Raw genomic sequence first — 18,975 nt, forward strand, 5'->3', positions numbered from 1 at the left:
GGACGTCTCATGGTTTTTCTTGAGTTACGGCGCGAACCTGGGGTATATTCTCGAGTTACGACGGGGATGGCTCTTCCACACACGTGTTTGTTCAGCGACGTCAGGACTCCTGCCTAGTTGCGAGGGACAACTCGGGATTCTCTTCGAGGCTTGGCAGGGCAATTGGGACGCCTCTCCAGCTGAGGCGGGAGACCAAGGGTCCCTTTCCACGTGCCACAGGAATCCTGGGACTCCTATCAAGTTTCACGAGGAGTCAGTCATCGTCTCCTTTGGAGGCACTGATCTCCGCGTACCTCTGCAGTTTTCGAAGGATGTGAGGCCTCCGGTCGCGATGAGGTGGGGAACTAGGTCTTTCTCTGTGGTCTCCACAGGGGATTCAGACACCTTTCGTCTTTAGAGATGCAAGACGAGCCTGCATTCAAGTCACTGCAGGGATATCCGGCCTTATTTCGAGTCAGGGCATCGCGGTGTCCGTTCCACTTGAGGCCGCAAACTCAGGGTCCCTCTCACATACCTAGAGCTGAGAGAAGTCTCCTCTTGAGGTGCTTCTGGTAAGGTGGTATTCCTCTGGAGTTGAAGCCAGGGACTAACCTCTCATCTCGAGTTGATTTTTGGTCCACGGAGCTCTTTCGTGTCGCTACAGTGACCTCAGGATCCCTCTAGCCTTGAAACAGTGTTCTTGGGGTTTCTCTGGAGTGCCATCAAGGAAATCAAGGCTCCTGTCCTGTGTGATGTGCAACACGGAATTGCTCTGCACTCAGTGCAGGGGAATCGGGCCTCATCTCGCGGCGAGGGGGAAGTCTCATGGTTTTTCTTGAGTTGCGGCGGGAACCTGGGGTATATTCCCGAGTTACGACGGGGATGGCCCTTCCACCCACGTGTTAGTTCAGCCACTTCAGGACTCCTGCCTAGTTCAGAGGGACAACTCGGGATTCTCCTCGAGGCTTGGCAGGGCAATTGGGACGCCTCTCCAGCTGAGGTGGGAGACCAAGGGTCCCTTTCCACGTGCCACAGGAATCCTGGGACTCCTATCAAGTTTCACAAGGAGTCAGGCATCGTCTCCTTTGGAGGCACTGATCTCCGCGTCCCTCTGGAGTTTTCAAAGAATGTGAGGCCTCCGGTCGCGATGAGGTGGGGAACTAGGTTTTTCTCTGTGGTCTCCACAGGGGATTCAGATATCTTTTCGTCATGGGAGATGCAAGACGAGCCCTCATTCAAATCACTGCAGGGATATCCGGCTTGACTTCGAGTCAGGGCATAGCGGTGTCCATTCCATTTGAGGCCGCAAACTCAGGGTCCCTCTCACATACCTAGAGCTGAGAGAAGCATCCCTTGAGGTGCTTGTGGTAAGGTGGTATTCCTCTGGAGTCGAAGGAAGGGACTAACCTCTCATCTCGAGTTGATTTTTGGTCCACGGAGCTCTTTCGTGTTCCTACAGTGACCTCAGGATCCCTCTAGCCTTGAAACAGTGTTCTTGGGGTTTCTCTGGAGTGCCATCAAGGAAATCAAGGCTCCTTTCATGTGTGATGTGCAACACGGAATTGCTCTGCACGCAGTGCAGGGGAATCGGGCCTCATCTCGCGGTGAGGGGGAAGTCTCATGGTTTTTCTCGAGTAGCGGCGGGAACCTGGGGTATATTCTCGAGTTACGACGGGGATGGCCCTTCCACACACGTGTTTGTTCAGCGACGTCAGGACTCCTGCCTAGTTGCGAGGGACAACTCGGGATTTTCCTCGAGGCTTGGCAGGGCAATAGGGACGCCCCTCCACCTGAGGCGGGGGACCAAGTGTCCCTGTCCTCGTGCCACAGTAATCCTGGGACTCCTATCAAGTTTCACAAGGAGTCAGGCATCGTCTCCTTTGGAGGCACTGATCTCCGCATACCTCTGGAGTTTTCAAAGGATGTGAGGCCTCCGGTCGCGATGAGTTGGGGAACTAGGTCTTTCTCTGTGATCTCCACAGGGGATTCAGGCATCCTTTCGTCTTGGGAAATGCAAGACGAGCCTGCATTCAAGTCACTGCAGGCATATCCGGCCTTATTTCGAGTCAGGGCATCGCGGAGTCCATTCCACTTGAGGCCGCAAACTCAGGGTCCCTCTCACATACCTAGAGCTGAGAGAAGACTCCTCTTGAGGTGTTTGTGGTAAGGTGGTATTCCTCTGGAGTCGAAGCCAGGGACTAACCTCTCATCTCGAGTTGATTTTTGGTCCACGGAGCTCTTTCGTGTTGCTACAGTGACCTCAGGATCCCTGTAGCCTTGAAGCAGTGCTCTTGGGGTTTCTCTGGAGTGCCATCAAGGAAATCAAGGCTCCTTTCCTGTGTGATGTGCAACACGGAATTGCTCTGCACACAGTGCAGGGGAATCGGGCCTCATCTCGCGGCGAGGGGGAAGTCTCATGGTTTTTCTCGAGTTACGGCGGGAACCTGGGGTGTACTCTCGAGTGTTCAACGGGGATGGCCTTTCCACCCACGTGTTTGTTCAGCGACGTCAGGACTCCTGCCTAGTTGTGAGGGACAACTCGGGATTCTCCTCGAGACTTGGCATGGCAATTGGGACGCCTCTCCATCTGAGGCAGGAGACCAAAGGTCCCTTTCCCCGTGCCACAGGAATCCTGGGACTCCTATCAAGTTTCACGAGGAGTCAGGCATCGTCTCCTTTGGAGGCACTGATCTCCGCGTACCTCTGGAGTTTTCAAAGGATGTGAAGCCTCCGGTCGCGATGAGGTGGGGAACTAGGTCTTTCTCTGTGGTGGTCACAGGGGATTCAGACATACGTTCGTCATGGGAGATGCAAGACGAGCCTGCATTCAAGGCACTGCAGGGATATCCGGCCTTATTTCGAGTCAGGGCATCGCGGTGTCCATTCCACTTGAGGCTGCAAACTCAGGGTCACTCTCACATTCTTAGAGCTGAGAGAAGCCTCCTCTTGAGGTGCTTGTGGTAAGGTGGTATTCCTCTGGAGTCGAAGCCAGGGACTAACCTCGCATCTCGAGTTGATTCTTGGTTCACGGAGCTCTTTCGTGTTGCAACAGTGACCTCAGGATCCCTCTAGCCTTGAAACAGTGTTCTTGGGGTTTCTCTGGAGTGCCTTCAAGGAAATCAAGGTTCCTTTCATGTGTGATGTGCAACACGTAATTGTTCTGCACACAGTGCAGGGGAATCGGGCCTCATCTCGCGGCGAGGGGGGAGTCTCATGGTTTTTCTCGAGTTGCGGCGGGAACCTGGGGTATATTCTCGAGGTACGACGGTGATGGCTTTTTCACACACGTGTTTGTTCAGCGACGTCAGGACTCCTGCCTAGTTCTGAGGGACAACTCGGGATTCTCCTCGAGGCTTGGCAGGGAAATTGGGACGCCTCTCCAGCTGAGGCGGGAGATCAAGGGTCCCTTTCCACGTGCAACAGGAATCCTGGGACTCCTGTCAAGTTTCACGAGGAGTCAGGCATCGTCTCCTTTTGAGGCACTGATCGCCGCGTACCTCTGGAGTTTTCAAAGGATGGGAGGCCTCCGGTCGCAATGCGATGGGGAACTAGGTCTTCCTCTGTGGTCTCCACAGGGGATTCAGACATCCTTTTGTCTGGGGAGATGCAAGACGAGCTGCATTCATGTCACTGCAGGGATGTCCGGCCTTATTTCGAGTCACGGCATCCCCGTATCCATTCCACTTGAGACCGCAAACTCAGGGTCCCTCTCACATACCTAGAGCTGAGAGAAGCCTCCTCTTGAGGGGCTTCTGGTAAGGTGCATACCTAGAGCTGAGAGAAGCCTCGTCTTGAGGAGCTTCTGGTAAGGTGGTATTCCCCTGGAGTCGAAGCCAGGGACTAACCTCTCATCTTGAGTTGATTTTTGGTCCACGGAGCTCTTTCGTGTTGCTACAGTCACCTCAGGATCCCTCTAGCCTTGAAACAGTGTTCTTGGGGTTTCTCTGCAGTGCCATCAAGGAAATCAAGGCTCCTTTCATGTGTGATGTGCAACACGGAATTGTTCTGCACGCAGTGCAGGGGAATCGGGCCTCATCTCGCGGCGAGGGGGAAGTCTCCTGGTTTTTCTCGAGTTGCGGCGGGAACCTGGGGTATATTCTCGAGTTACGACGGGGATGGCCCTTCCACACACGTGTTTGTTCAGCGACATCAGGACTCCTGCCTAGTTGCGAGGGACAACTCGGGATTCTCCACGAGGCTTGGCAGGGCAATTGGGACGCCTCTCCAGCTGAGGCGGGAGACCAAGTATCCCTTTCCACGTGCCACAGGAATCCTGGGACTCCTATCAAGTTTCACGAGGAATCAGGCATCGTCTCCTTTGGAGGCACTGATCTCCGCGTACCTCTGGAGTTTTCAAAGGATGTGAGGCCTCCGGTCGCGATGAGGTGGGGAACTAGGTCTTTCCCTCTGGTCTCCACAGGGGATTCAGACATCCTTTCGTCTTGGGAGAAGCAAGACGAGCCTGCATTCAAGTCCCTGCAGGGATATCCAGCTTTATTTCGAGTCAGGGCATCGCCGTGTCCATTCCACTTGAGGCCGCAAACTCAGGGTCCCTCTCACATACCTAGAGCTGAGAGAAGCCTCCTCTTGAGGGGCTTGTGGTAAGGTGGTATTCCTCTGGAGTCGAAGCCAGGGACTAACCTCATCTCAAGTTGATTTTTGGCCCACGGAGCTCTTTTGTGTTGCTACAGTGACCTCAGGATCCCTCTAGCCTAGACACAGTGTTCTTGTGTATTCTCTGGAGTGCCATCAAGGAAATCAAGGCTCCTTTCATGTGTGATGTGCAACACGGAATTGCTCTGCACGCAGTGCAGTTGAATCAGGCCTCATCTCTCGGCGACGGGGAAGTCTCATGGTTTTTCTCGAGTTGCGGAGGGAACCTGGGGTATATTCTCGAGTTACGACGGGGATGGCCCTTCCACACACGTGTTTCTTCAGCGACGTCAGGACTCCTGCCTAGTTGGGAGGGACAACTCGGGATTCTCCTCGAGGCTTGGCAGGGCAATTGGGACGCCTCTCCAGCTGAGGCGGGAGACCAAGGATCCCTTTCCACGTGCCACAGGAATCCTGGGACTCCTATCAAGTTTCACGAGGAGTCAGGCATCGTCTCCTTTGGAGGCACTGATCTCTGCTTCCCTGTTTAGTTTTCAAAGGATGTGAGGCCTGCGGTCGCGATGAGGTGGGGAACTAGGTCTTTCTCTGTGGTCTCCACAGGGGATTCAGACATCCTTTCTTTTTGGGAGATGCAAGACGAGCCTGCATTCAAGTCACTGCAGGGATATCCGGCCTTATTTTAAGTCAGGTCATCCCCGTGTCCATTCCACTTGAGGCCGCAAACTCAGGGTCCCTCTCACATACCTAGAGCTGAGAGAAGCCTCCTCTTGAGGTGCTTATGGTAAGGTGGTATTCCTCTGGAGTCGAAGCCAGGGACGAACCTCTCATCTCGAGTTGATTTTTGGTCTACGGAGCTCTTTCGTGTTGCTACAGTGACCTCAGGATCCCTCTAGACTTGAAACAGTGTTCTTGGGGTTCCTCAGGAGTGCCATGAAGGAAATCAAGGCTCCTTTCATGTGTGATGTGCAACCCGGAATTGCTCTGCACGCAGTGCAGGGGAATCGGGTCTCATCTCGCGGCGAGGGGGAAGTCTCATGGTTTTTCTCGAGTTGCGGCGGGAACCTGGGGTATAATCTCGGTTTTGGACGGGGATGTCCCTTCGACACCCGTGTTTGTTCAGCGACGTCACGACTCCTGCCTAGTTGCGAGGGACAACTCGGGATCTCCTCGAGGCTTGGCAGGGCAACTGGGACGCCTCTCCAGCTGAGGAAGGCGACCAAGGGTCTCTTTCCACGTGCCACAAGAATCCTTGGACTCCTATCAAATTTCACGAGGAGTCAGGCATCGTATCCTTTGGAAGCACTGATCTCCGCATCCCTCTGGAGTTTTCAAACTTTGTGAGGCCTCCGGTCGCGATGAGGTGGGGAACTAGGTCTTTCTCTGTGGTCTCCACAGGGGATTCAGACATCCTTTCGTCTTGGGAGATGCAAGACGAGCCTGCATTCAAGTCACTGTAGGGATATCCGGCCTTATTTCGAATCAGGGCATCCCCGTGTCCATTCCAATTGAGGCCATAATCTCAGGGTCCCTCTCACATACCTATAGCTGAGAGAAGCCTCCTCTTGAAGTGCTTGTGGTAAGGTGGTACTCGTCTGGAGTCAAAGCCAGGGACGAACCTCTCATCTCGAGTTGATTTTTGGTCTACGGAGCCCTTTCGTGTTGCTACAGTGACCTCAGGATCCTCTAGCCTTGAAACAGTGTCCTTGGGGTTTCTCTGGAGTTCCATTAGGAAAATCAAGGCTCCTTTCATGTGTGATGTGCAACACGGAATTGCTCTGCACGCAGTGCAGGGAAACCGGGTCTCATCTCGCGGCGAGGGGGAAGTCTCATTGTTTTTCTCGAGTTGCGGCGGGAACCTGGGGTATATTCTCGAGTTACGACGGGGATGGCCCTTCCACACACGTGTTTGTTCAGCGACGTCAGGACTCCTGCCTAGTTGCGAGGGACAACTCGGGATTCTCCTCGAGGCTTGGCAGGGCAATTGGGACGCCTCTCCAGCTGAGGCAGGAGACTAAGGGTCCCTTTCCACGTGCCACAGGAATACTGGGACTCCTATCAAATTTCACGAGGAGTCAGGCATAGTCTCCTTTGGAGGCACTGATCTCCGCGTACCTATGGAGTTTTCAAAGAATGTGACACCTCCGGTCGCGATGAGGTGGGGAACTAGGTCTTTCTCTGTGGTCTCCACAGGGGATTCAGACATCCTTTCGTCTTGGAAGATGCAAGACGAGCCTGCATTCAAGTCACTGCAGGGATATCCGGCCGTATTTCGAGTCAGGGCATCGCGGTGTCCATGCCACTTGAGGCCGCAAAATCAGGGTCCCTCTCATATACCTAGAGCTGAGAGAAGCCTCCTCTTGAGGTCCTTGTGGTAAGGTGGTATTCCTCTGCAGTCGAAGCCAGGGACTAATCTCTCATCTCGAGTTGATTTTTGGTCTACGGAGCTCTTTCGTGTTGCTACAGTGACCTCAGGATCCTCTAGCCTTGAAACAGTGTTCTTGGGGTTTCTCTGGAGTTCCATTAGGGAAATCAAGGCTCCTTTCATGTGTGATGTGCAACATGGAATTGCTCTGCACGCAGTGCAGGGGAATCGGGCCTCATCTCGCGGCCAGGGGGAAGTCTCATGGTTTTTCTCGAGTTGCGGCGGGAACCCGGGGTATATTCTCGAGTTACGACGGGGATGGCCCTTCCACACACGTGTTTGTTCAGCGACGTCAGGACTCCTGCCTAGTTGCGAGGGTCAACTCGGGATTCTCCTCGAGGCTTGGCAGGGCAATTGGGACGCCTCTCCAGCTGAGGCAGGAGACCAAGGATCCCTTTTCACGTGCCACAGGAATCCTGGGACTCCTATCAAGTTTCACGAGGAGTCAGGCATCGTCTCCTTTGGAGGCACTGATCTCCGCGTCCCTCTGGAGTTTTCAAAGGATGTGAGGCCTCCGGTCGCGATGAGGTGGGGAACTAGGTCTTTCTCTGTGGTCTCCACATGGGATTCAGACATCCTTTCTTCTTGGGAGATGCAAGACGAGCCTGCATTCAAGTCACTGCAGGGATATCCGGCCTTATTTCGAATCAGGGCTTCGCGGTGTCCATTGTACTTGAGGCCGCAAACTCAGGGTCCCTCTCACATACCTAGAGCTGAGAGAAGCCTCCTCTTGAGGTGCTTGTGGTAAGGTGGTATGCCTCTGGAGTCGAAGCCAGGGAATAATCTCTCATCTCGAGTTGATTTTTGGTCCACGGAGTTCTTTCGTGTTGCTACACTGACCTCAGGATCCCTCTAGCCTTGAAACAGTGTTCTTGGGGTTTCTCTGGAGTTCCATTAGGGAAATCAAGGCTCCTTTCATGTGTGATGTGCAACATGGAATTGATCTGCACGCAGTGCAGGGGAATCGGTCCTCATCTCGCGGCCAGGGGGAAGTCTCATGGTTTATCTCGAGTTGCGGCGGGAACCCGGGGTATATTCTCGAGTTACGACGGGGATGGCCCTTCCACCCACGTGTTTGTTCAGCGACGTCAGGACTCCTGCCTAGTTGCGAGGGTCAACTCGGGATTCTCCTCGAGGCTTGGCAGGGCAATTGGGACGCCTCTCCAGCTGAGGCAGGAGACCAAGGATCCCTTTTCACGTGCCACAGGAATCCTGGGACTCCTATCAAATTTCACGAGGAGTCAGGCATCGTCTCTTTTGGAGGCACTAATCTCCGCGTCCCTCTGGATTTTTCAAAGGATGTGAGGCCTCCGGTCGCGATGAGGTGGGGAACTAGGTCTTTCTCTGTGGTCTCCACAGGGGATTCAGACATCCTTTCTTCTTGGGAGATGCAAGACGAGCCTGCATTCAAGTCACTGCAGGGATATCCGGCCTTATTTCGAGTCAGGGCATCGCGGTGTCCATTGTACTTGAGGCCGCAAACTCAGGGTCCCTCTCACATACCTAGAGCTGAGAGAAGCCTCCTCTTGAGGTGCTTGTGGTAAGGTGGTATGCCTCTGGAATCGAAGCCAGGGACTAACCTTTCATCTCGAGTTGATTTTTGTTCCACGGAGCTCTTTCGTGTTGCTACAGTGACCTCAGGATCCCTCTAGACTTGAAACAGTGTTCTTGGGGTTTCTCTGGAGTGCCATGAAGGAAATCAAGGCTCCTTTCATGTGTGATGTGCAACACGGAATTGCTCTGCACGCAGTGTAGGGGAATCGGGTCTCATCTCGCAGCGAGGGGGAAGTCTCATGGTTTTTCTCGAGTTGCGGCGGGAATCTGGGGTATAATCTCGATTTTGGACGGGGATGTCCCTTCGACACCCGTGTTTGTTCAGCGACGTCAGGACTCCTGCCTAGTTGCGAGGGACAACTCGGGATTCTCCTCGAGGCTTGGCAGGGCAATTGGGACGCCTCTCCAGCTGAGGCAGGCGACCAAAGGTCCCTTTCCACGTGCCACAAGAATCCTGGGACTCCTATCAAATTTCACGAGGAGTCAGGCATCGTATCCTTTGGAAGCACTGATCTCCGCGTCCCTCTGGAGTTTTCAAAGGATGTGAGGCCTCCGGTCGCGATGAGGTGGGGAACTAGGTCTTTCTCTGTGGTCTCCACAGGGGATTCAGACATCCTTTCGTCTTGTGAGATGCAAGACGAGCCTGCATTCAAGTCACTGTAGGGATATCCGGCCTTATTTCGAGTCAGGGCATCGCGGTGTCCATTTCACTTCAGGTCGCAAACTCAGGGACCCTCTCACATACCTAGAGCTGAGAGAAGCCTCCTTTTGAGGTGCTTGTCGTAAGCGGGTATTTCTCTGGAGTCGAAGCCAGGGACTAACCTTTCATCTCGAGTTGATTTTTGGTCCCTGGAGCTCTTTCGTGTTGCTACAGTGACCTCAGGATCCCTCTAGCCTTGAAACAGTGTTCTTGGGGTTTCTCTGGAGTGCCATCAAGGAAATCACAGCTCCTTTCAAGTGTGATGTGCAACACGGAATTGCAATGCACGCAGTGCAGGGGAATCGGGCCTCATCTCGCGGCGAGGGGGAAGTCTCATGGTTTTTCTCGAGTTGCGGCGGGAACCTGGGGTATATTCTCGAGTTACGACGGGGATGGCCCGTCCACACACGTGTTTGTTCAGCGACGTCAGGACTGCTGCCTCGTGGCGAGGGACAACTCGGGATTCTCTTCGAGGCTTGGCAGGGCAATTGTGACGCCTCTCCAGCTGAGGCGGGAGACCAAGGGTCCCTTTCCACGTGCCACAGGAATCCTGGGACTCCTATCAAGTTTCACGAGAAGTCAGGCATCGTCTCCTTTGGAGGCACTGATCTCCGTGTACCTCTGGAGTTTTCAAAGAATGTGAGGCCTCCGGTCGCGATGAGGTGGGGAACTAGGTCTTTCACTCTTGTCTCCACAGGGTATTCAGACATCCTTTCGTCTTCAAGATGCAAGACGAGCCTGCATTCAAGTCACTGCAGGGATATCCGGCCTAATTTCGAGTCAGGGCATCGCGGTGTCCATTCCACTTGAGGCCGCAAACTCAGGGTCCCTCTCACATACCTAGAGCTGAGAGAAGCCTCCTCTTGAGGTGTTGTGGTAAGGTGGTATTCCTCTGGAGTCGAGGCCAGGTACTAACCTCTCATCTCGAGTTGATTTTTGGTCCACGGAGCTCTTTCGTGTTGCAACTGTGACCTCAGGATCGCTCTAGCCTTGAAACAGTGTTCTTGGGGTTTCTCTGGAGTGCCATCAAGGAAATCAATCCTCCTTTCTTGTGTGATGTGCAACACGGAATTGGTCTGCACACAGTGCAGGGGAATCCGGCCTCATCTCGCAGCGAGAGGGAAGTCTCATGGTTTTTCTCGAGTTGTGGTGGGAACTTGGGTTATATTCTCGAGTTACGACGGGGATGGCCCTTCCACACACGTCCTTGTTCAGCGACGTTAGGACTCCTGCCTAGTGGTGAGGGACAATTCGGGATTCTCCTCGAGGCTTGGCAGGGCAATTGGGACGCCTCTCCAGCAGAGGCGTGACACCAAGGGTCCCTTTCCAAGTGCCACAGGGATCCTGGGACTCCTATCAAGTTTCACGAGTAGTCAGGCATCGTCTCATTTGGAGGCACTAATCTCCGCGTACCTCTGGAGTTTTCAAACGATGTGAGGCCTCCGGACGCGATGAGGTGGGGAACTAGGTCTTTCTCTGTGGTCTCCACAGGCGATTCAGACATCCTTTCGTCTTGGGAGATGCAAGACGAGCCTGCATTCAAGTCACTGCAGGGATATCCGGCCTTATTTCGAGTCAGGGCATCGCGGTGTCCATTCCACTTGAGGCCGCAAACTCAGGGTCCCTCAAACATACCTAGAGCTGAGAGAAGCCTGCTCTTGAGGTGCTTGTGGTAAGGTGGTATTCCTCTGGAGTTGAAGCCAGGGACTAACCTCTCATCTCTAGTTGATTTTTGGTCCACGGAGCTCTTTCGTGTTGCTACAGTGACCTCAGGATCCCTCTAGCCTTGACACAGTGTTCTTGGGTTTTCTCTGGAGTGCCATCAAGGAAATCAAGGCTCCTTTCATGTGTTATGTGCAACACGGAACTCCTCTGCACGCAGTGCAGGGGAATCGGGCCTCATCTCGCGGCGAGGGAGGAAGTCTCATTTTTTTTCTTGAGTTGCGGTGGGAACCTAGGGTATATTCTCCAGTTACGACGGGGATGGCCCTTCCACACACGTGTTTGTTCAGTGATGTCAGGACTCCTGCCTAGTTGCGAGGGACAACTCGGGATTCTTTTCGAGGCTTAGCAGGGCAATTGGGACGCCTCTCCAGCTGAGGCGGGAGACCAAGGGTCCCTTTCCACGTGCCACAGGAATCCTGGGACTCCTATCAAGTTTCACGAGGAGTCAGGCATCGTCTCCTTTGGAGGCACTGATCTTCGCGTACCTCTGGAGTTTTCAAAGGATGTGAGGCCTCCGGTCGCGATGAGGTGGGTAACTAGGTCTTTCTCTGTGGTCTCCACAGGGGATTCAGACATCATTTCGTCTTGGGAGATGCAAGACCAGCCTGCGTTCAAGTCACTGCAGGAATATCCAGCCTTATTTTGAGTCCGGGCATCCTCGTGTTCAATCCACTTGAGGCCGCAAACTCAGGGTCCATCTCACATACCTAGAGCTGACAGAAGCCTCCTCTTGAGGTGCTTGTGGTAAGGTGGTATTCCTCTGGAGTCGAAGCCAGGGAATAACCTCTCATCTCGAGTTGATTTTGGGTCTACAGAGCTCTTTCGTTTTGCTACAGTGACCTCAGGATCCCTCTAGCCTTGAAACAGTGTTCTTGGGGATTCTCTGGAGTGCCATCAAGGAAATCAAGGCTCCTTTCATGTGTGATGTGCAACACGGAATTGCTCTGCACGCAGTGCAGGGGAATCGGGCCTCATCTCCCGGCGAGGGGGAAGTCTCATGGTTTTTCTCGAGTTGCGGCGGGAACCCGGGGTATATTCTCGAGTTACGATGGGGATGGCCCTTCCACACACGTGTTTATTCATTGACGTCAGGACTCCTGCCTAGTTGCGAGGGACAACTCGGGATTCTCCTCGAGGCTTGGCAGGGCAATTGGGACGCCTCTCCAGCTGAGGTGGGAGACCAAGGGTCCCTTTCTACGTGCCACAGGGATCCTGGGACTCCTATCAGGTTTCCCGAGGAGTCAGGCATCGTCTCCTTTGTAGGCACTGATCTCAGTGTACCTCTGGAATTTTCAAAGGATGTGAGGCGTCCGGTCGCGATGAGGTGGGGAACTAGGTCTTTCTCTGTGGTCTCCACAGGGGATTCAGACATCCTTTCATCTTGGGAGATGCAAGACGAGCCTGCATTCAAGTCACTGCAGGGATATCCGGCCTTATTTCGAGTAAGGGCAACCCCGTGCCCATTCGACTTGAGGCTGCAAACTCAGGGTCCCTCTAACATACCTAGAGCTGAGAGAAGCCTCCTCTTGAGGTGCTTGTGGTAAGGTGGTATTCCTCTGGAGTCGAAGCCAGGGACTAACCTCTCATCTCGAGTTGATTTTTTTTCCACGGAGTTCTTTCGTGTTGCTACAGTGAGCTCAGGATCCCTCTAGCCTTGAAAGAGTGTTCTTGGGTTTTCTCTGGAGTGCCATCAAGGAAATCAAGGCTCCTTTCATGTGTCATGTGCAACACGGAATGGCTCTGCACGCAGTGCAGTGGAATCTGGCCTCATCTCGCGGCGAGGGGGAAAACTAATGGTTTTTCTCGAGTTGCGGCGGGAACCTGGGGTATATTCTCGAGTTCGGACGGGGATGGCCCTTCCACACACGTGTTTGTTCACCGACGTCAGGACTCCTGCCTAGTTGCCAGGGACAACTCGGGATTCTCCTCGAGGCTTTGCAGGGCAATTGGGAAGCCTCTCCAGCTGAGGCGGGAGACCAAGGGTCCCTTTCCACGTGCCACAGGAATCCTGGGACTCCTATCAAGTTTCACGAGGAGTCAGGTATCGTCTCCTTTGGAGGCACTGATCTCCGCGTACCTCTGGAGTTTTCAAAGGATGTGAGGACTTCGGGCGCGATGAGGTGGGGAACTAGTTCTTTCTCTGTGGTCTCCACAGGGGAATCAGACATCCTTTCGTCTTGGGAGATGCAAGACGAGCCTGCATTCAAGTCACTGCAGGGATATCCGGCCTTATATCGAGTCAAGGCATCGCGGTGTCCATTCCACTTGAGGCCGCAAACTCAGGGTCCCTCTCACATACCTAGAGCTGAGAGAAGCCTCCTCTTGAGGTGCTTGTGGTAAGGTGGTATGCCTCTGGAGTCGAAGTCAGGGACTAACCTCTCATCTCGAGTTGATTTTTGGTCCACGGATCTCTTTCCTGTTGCTACAGTGACGTCAGGATCCCTCTAGCCTTGAAAGAGTGTTCTTGGGGTTTCGCTGGAGTGCCATCAAGGAAATCAAGGGTCCTTTCATGTGTGATGTGCAACACGGAATTGCTCTGCATGCAGTTCAGGGGAATCGGGCCTCATCTCGCGGCGAGGGGGAAGTCTCATGGTTTTTCTCGAATTGCGGCGGGAACCTAGGGTATATTCTCGAGTTATGTCGGGGATGGCCCTTCCACACACGTGTTTGTTCAGTGACGTCAGGACTCCTGCCTAGTTGTGAGGGACAACTCGGGATTCTCCTCGAGGCTTGGCAGGACAATTGGGACGCCTCTCCAGCTGAGGCGGGAGACCAAGGGTCCCTTTCCACGTGCCACAGGAATCCTGGGACTCCTATCAAGTTTCACGAGGAGTCAGGCATCGTCTCCTTTGGAGGCACTGATCTCCGCGTACCTCTGGAGTTTTCAAAGGATGTGAGGCCTCCGGTCGCGATGAGGTGGGGAACTAGGTCTTTCTCTGTGGTCTCCACAGGGGATTCAGACATCCTTTCGTCTTGGGAGATGCAAGACGAGCCTGCATTCAAGTCACTGCAGGGATATCCGGCCTTATTTCGAGTCAGGGCATCGCGGTGTCCATTGCATTTCAGGTCGCAAACTCAGGGACCCTCTCACATACCTAGAGCTGAGAGAAGCCTCCTTTTGAGGTGCTTGTCGTAAGGGGGTATTTCTCTGGAGTCGTAGCCAGGGACTAACCTTTCATCTCGAGTTGATTTTTGGTCCCTGGAGCTCTTTCGTGTTGCTACAGTGACCTCAGGATCCCTCTAGCCTTGAAACAGTGTTCTTGGGGTTTCTCTGGAGTGCCATCAAGGAAATCACAGCTCCTTTCAAGTGTGATGTGCAACACGGAATTGCAATGCACGCAGTGCAGGGGAATCGGGCCTCATCTCGCGGCGAGGGGGAAGTCTCATGGTTTTTCTCGAGTTGCGGCGGGAACCTGGGGTATATTCTCGAGTTACGACGGGGATGGCCCGTCCACACACGTGTTTGTTCAGCGACGTCAGGACTGCTGCCTCGTTGCGAGGGACAACTCGGGATTCTCCTCGAGGCTTGGCAGGGCAATTGTGATGCCTCTGCAGCTGAGGCGGGAGACCAAGGGTCCCTTTCCACGTGCCACAGGAATCCTGGGACTCCTATCAAATTTCACGAGGAGTCAGGCATCGTCTCCTTTGGAGGCACTGATCTCGGCTTCCCTCTTTAGTTTTCAAAGGATGTGAGGCCTCCGGTCACGATGAGGTGGGGAACTAGGTCTTTCTCTGTCGTCTCCACAGGGGATTCAGATATCCTTTCGTCTTCGGAGATGCAAGACGAGCCTGCATTCAAGTCACTGCAGCGATATCCGGCCTTATGTCGAGTCAGGGCAACCCCATGTCCATTCGACTTGAGGCTGCATACTCAGGGTCCCTCTCACATACCTAGAGCTGAGAGAAGCCTCCTCTTGAGGTGCTTGTGGTAAGGTGGTATTGAAAGGGTAAGAGGCAGCAAGGCCAGGGATCTCTAAATGGAGGAAAAAGGCTGTAAGTGCCAGACATTTTTATCTCTCTTAAGCGGCAGGAAGAAACAAACCAGCGATCGGTTTTTCCTTCTCTATACAAATTTAAAAGGAGGTTTCTCTTAACATTCTGTGTTGCCATGACACCTGGTCTCACCTAAAGCTAACTACTCTCAAACTTTGAGTTAACCAATACATGCCTTTTTCGTATGGAAATGTTGTCTTAAGCTATGTTAATGAACTCCAGACTCTATCTTAAATTTGGTTCCGCCAAACGGCCTAACTTACTTACTCAGGTATTGTTCCCCTAATCTATGTAAACCGAACTATTTGTTGGTATTCTGCCCTTCTACAAAATTCAAGTCAATTGTTTTATGGCCTGGGATGAATTATCTGATGCCATTCTAAATTTTATGACATTACTTTCATTTCATTAACAGACTGTGAGTGACTATATAACATACAGCTAAAGACTAGGAGGGGGGTACTCTTTTGCCCCCTTCTGATGCCTATGTCAGAAGCTTTCTCTATACTTTAATAAAACTTTATTACACAAAAGCTCTGAGCGATCCAGCCTCGTCTCTGGCCCCGGATTGAATTCGTCTCCTCCGGAGGCCAAGAATCCCGCGTCTTATCGTTCAGCAAGAAACTTTCATCTTGGGGGCTTGTCCGGGATCCTTCAGGACAAGGTAAGGATGCTTGGAGCTCTAGTTCTTTGTTCTCCTAGAGAACACATTTTCCACTGTACTTTACTAACTCTATGGTGTGCTTGTGTGAATGAATGAAATGCCCTGCGCGAAGCAAATGAGGAGCCCTGCTCTGCGGTCCCACGGTGACCTCATAAGGCTATGGCAGAAACCTGTCGGGGGTTTATACCGACCTGCCAATGCCAAGAGGCAACCAATGTCTCCTTCAGGAACTGACCAGAAACTGGCAAAGCGTGTGGACCAAACTCTCCTTTCTCGGTCAAACTTTTCGGTCTCTTTGACCATTTCATAACTCCTTGGGAATTAGAAATACTAACCTTATCTATCGGATCATAGACTTTCAAGGGACTTGTGACCTATGTTGCTGCTATACTGTGGTCTAGGTCTCAAACTTGGATTGGTAGTCAGGAAGCGCCTAGCCTCGCTAGGCATGGAAAGTTCGGAAGCTAGATGGAGCTCTAACTCCCAGAGCGTCTCTGAGGTTAAAGGTTATTCGGATTGAAACTGCAATGTTTTTTTCCTTTGGTAACACTGGCTCTTAGTGGACCAGAGGAGGCTCTTATACCGGTGTGGTGACGCTTGGAAGGAGCATCTCAGTTTAAAGTTCGTGCAGGTCTTATTGCGGTCAGGAGTGTACTCAGGGTTGTGCACAGGCACTCAGGTGACGAATGTGTCCCCCAGAGGTCTTAGCTTGGGAAGCATTCCGGAAGGTTACTCTGATTGCACCCCGGGTGGCATCAGAGGCAAGCGAGGTGAAGAGCTGGACGTCAGTCAGGGATGCCATCAGGTCTACCCCTGGTGCATCCCCATCCCGTCTCGGTGGAAGAACCGGGAGGGACGAGTGTGACGCCTGCGTCGGTAAGGGACAGACTAAGTCCGACCAGGAAGGAAAAGCTTTTGGTGTAAAGTCTGTCTACACCCCCATCTAGAGCAGGGAGGGACGCCTCCGGTAGAAAAAATGGCGCTGGTCGCTTTTTCCTCTCTTACAGATGGGAGCTAACAATTCCAGCCTCACTCCTTTGAACTGTATCCTGAAAAACTGGGATAGATTTGATCCCCAGGGCTTAAAGAAGACACACCTGGTCTTCCTATGTGATACTGCATGGCCGCGGTACCCACTGGGAGTCAGGCGGTCCCAGCTACAGAACCAGACTGGGACTATAACACTGCTAAAGGAAGATGGGATCAGAGTCATTTTGTCAGATGTATTCTTGAAGGACTCAGACAGGCACGTTCTAAGCCTTTAAACTATGGCAAACTGGCAGACATAGAACAGGAGGAGAAAGAAGCTCCTGGTAAATTCCTAGATAGACTGAGAGAAGCCCTTCACAGATTCACTGAGATTGATCCCGAAAGTGAAGAAGGGAAAGTGATCTTAAAAGATAAATTTCTCACTCAGTCGGCTCCAGATATTCGCCGTAAGTTATCAAAACGGGCGTATGGACCAAATCAGTCTTTAGATAATCTGTTACAACTGGCTCAGACAGTCTATTATGGTAGGGAATATGAAGAAAAGAAAAAAAGGCAGAAAAAGACGAAGGAAGAAGCCCTCGCAATGGCTATGAAAACCGTTCTTAAGCAGCCTGAAAATAATGCCCAGAGGGACCCAGGTGAAAAGGGATGGGCTTGCTATTGCTGTGGAAAGGAGGGGCATCTCAAGCGGGATTGCCCTCAGGCATCTAAGCCGCCCCCGGCTCCATGTCCGGTCTGCAAGGGACCACACTGGAGGAGAGACTGCCCCCAGAGGCGTAGGTCTCAGGGGTCTGACTCTCAAGACAATCAGGACTGAAGGTGCCCGGGGGTCCCCACACAAGCTCCCGTCCTAATTACACCTGAGGAACCCCGGGTATTGATAATGGTGGGAGGCCAATCCATCAATTTCCTTTTAGATACTGGGGCAACTTACTCCGTGCTTACTGAAGCCCCTGGCCCACTTTCTTCCCAATCCGCTTCCGTAATGGGACTGTCTGGACGAGCCAAAAGGTATTACTTCAGTTATTCTCTATCATGCAACTGGGATTCTGTGCTATTTTCACACGAGTTTCTTATCGTGCCAGAATCACCCTCACCCCTTTTGGGGAGGGATATACTGAGCAAGGTCCATGCCTCTGTTTTCATGAATATGGAGCCTTCCCTTTCTCTCCCTTTAGTTGAACAAAATGTGAATCCTAGAGTATGGGCTGATGGAAAATCTGTGGGTCGAGCACAAAATGCTATTCCTGTAGTTGTCAAGCTCAAGGACCCACACCTATTCCCACATAAGAAGCAGTATCCACTAAAACCTGAGGTTAAGGAAGGGTTAAAACCCATCATTGAGAATTTAAAAGAGCAGGGACTATTAGTTCCCTGTAACAGTCCATGCAACACTCCTATTTTGGGTGTAAAAAAATCAAATGATAAATGGAGATTAGTTCAAGATTTACAAATAATAAATGAGGCTGTGGTTCCTTTACACCCCGTGGTGCCTAATCCCTATACTCTATTGTCTGAAATTCCTGAACGAGCCAAATATTTTTCAGTAATTGATTTAAAAGATGCCTTCTATTCAGTGCCTTTGGCGGAGGAAAGTCAATTTCTATTTGCCTTTGAAGACCCCACACAGCCAGCTTCCCAGTTAACCTGGACAGTTTTGCCCCAGGGATTTCGTGACAGTCCTCACTTATTTGGACAAAGTTTGTCACGGGATCTACAAAACTTTAATAGCTCTGAAGCGGTAGTGTTACAATATGTAGATGATATTTTGCTCTGTGCTGAGACAGAGGAAGCTTGTTCACGAGCCTCAGAAGATTTCTTAAACTTTCTGGCAGGCTGCGGTTACAAGGCATCAAGAGAAAAGGTTCAGCTTTGTCAACAATCTGTTAGATATCTGGGCCTAATCATATCAGAAGGGACTAGGGCCATAGGCCCTGAGAGAATTAAACCTATACTAAACCATCCCCTACCTATGACTTTAAGACAATTGAGAGGATTTTTGGGAATCACAGGCTACTGTCGTATTTGGATTCCGAGCTATGGGGAACTTGCCCGGCCTTTATATAAACTTATAGCTGAAACTCAGCAGGCCCAAACCGACAAACTGGTTTGGTCTCCAGATACTCAAAAGGCTTTTAAGGTTCTTCAGACTGCTCTCCTGCAAGCTCCGGCTTTGAGTTTGCCCACAGGGTCAGAATTTAACCTGTTTGTCACTGAAAGAAAAGGTATGGCCTTGGGAGTTTTGACACAACCCCGGGGGCCTCACCAGCAACCTATTGCTTATCTAAGCAAAGAATTAGATGTAATTGCACGTGGGTGGCCCCACTGCCTAAG

This window comes from Cervus elaphus, chromosome 1 (assembly GCF_910594005.1).
Source record: "Cervus elaphus chromosome 1, mCerEla1.1, whole genome shotgun sequence".
Taxonomy (NCBI): Eukaryota; Metazoa; Chordata; class Mammalia; order Artiodactyla; family Cervidae; genus Cervus; species Cervus elaphus.